Below are 1,437 nucleotides of genomic sequence, written 5' to 3'. Positions count from 1 at the left end.
AGAGGATGGCCTGAGCCCACGGGTTCGAGACCAGCCTGGATAACTTGGCGAGACCTCGTCTCTACAATAAAAAAATTAGCCGGGCGTGATAGCATACAACTGTAGTCCTGGCTACTTGGAAGGTTGAGGCAGAAGGATCGCCAGAGCCCAGCAGGTCAGCACTGGGTGGCTGTGAGCCTGCCACTGCACACCAGCCTGGGCAACAGAGTGAGACTCCAACTCAAAAAAAAAAAAATAGGGTGATGGGAGGCAGGGTGACCCGGGCCTGTGCTGTCTGTGTTTTTCATATAAGAATCTGTTGTGGCACTTTGGGAGGCCAAGGTGAGAGGATTGCCAGAACCCACAGGTTCACGACCTGCCTGGACAACTTGACAAGACCTTGTCTCCAAATAAATCAAAAACTAGCTGGGCGTGGTAGCGCACGCCTGTAGTTCCAGCTACTTGGAAGGCTGAGGCGGGAGGATTGCCGGAGCCCAGCAGGTCGAGGCTGTGGTGGCCGGGAGCGGCCACTGCACTCCAGTCTGGGCGACAGAGTGAGACTCCGACTCAAAAAAAAGAAAAGAAAGAAAGAAACTGACCAGGCATAGTGGCTAACGCCTGTCATCCCAGCTACTCGAGAGGCCGAGGCAGTAGGATCACCTGAGGCCAGGAGTTTGAGACCAGCTTGGGCAACATAGTGAGACCCAATCTCTCCAAAAACTAAGTTAACAAATTAGCTGGATATAATGGTAATCCCAGCACTTTGGGAGGCTGAGGCAGGAGGATTGATTGAGGCCAGGAGTTCGAGACCAGACTGGGCAACATAGTGAGACCCTGTCTCTATTTTAAAAAATTTTAAATAAAGTCTAGGCCAGTCATGGTGGCTCACACCCATAATCCCAGCACTTTGGGAGGCCAGGGCGGGTGGGTGGCAGGAGCCCTCGGGTTCAAATCCAGCTTGGGGAACTTAGCTAGACCTCGTCTCTACGATAAATCACAAAGTAAGCCAGGCGTGGTCGCGCGCGCCTGTAGTTCTGGCTGCTTGGAAGGCTGAGGCGGAAGGATTGTCGGAGCCCAGCAGGTGGACTCTGGATGACCTTGAGCGTGCCGCTGCACTCCAGCCTGGGCGACAGAGTGAGACTCTGACTCAAAAAAAAGTGTTTCGGCCCTGCGATGGAGGTTAGGGAGCAAATCTGGCGTGTGACCCGGGAAACATGGGGGTGGGAGGCAGGGAGCCCCCAGGGAGGTCGCAACTCTGGCAACGGGTCAGCCCCATTGAGGGCGTGGCCCGGGCCATCCGTCAGGTGTGCGGAAGCCGAGGTCAGGTATTGGTCCTCTGACTCCCAAGCAGCTGGGGCGGGGGAGGGGGCTGGCTCCATCCTGGGAGGAGGGGCTCACAGGTGCCGGTGTGTCTTCCAGGTGCACGCGCCTCGGGTGTGTGCGTCTGCGTGTGTGTGT

This window comes from Carlito syrichta, unplaced genomic scaffold, assembly GCF_000164805.1.
Source record: "Carlito syrichta isolate Samal-C Ts95f unplaced genomic scaffold, Tarsius_syrichta-2.0.1 Scaffold120617, whole genome shotgun sequence".
In the NCBI taxonomy this organism is placed as follows: domain Eukaryota; kingdom Metazoa; phylum Chordata; class Mammalia; order Primates; family Tarsiidae; genus Carlito; species Carlito syrichta.
The sequence above is the reverse complement of the archived record's forward strand: the minus strand, read 5'-3'. Positions refer to the sequence as shown.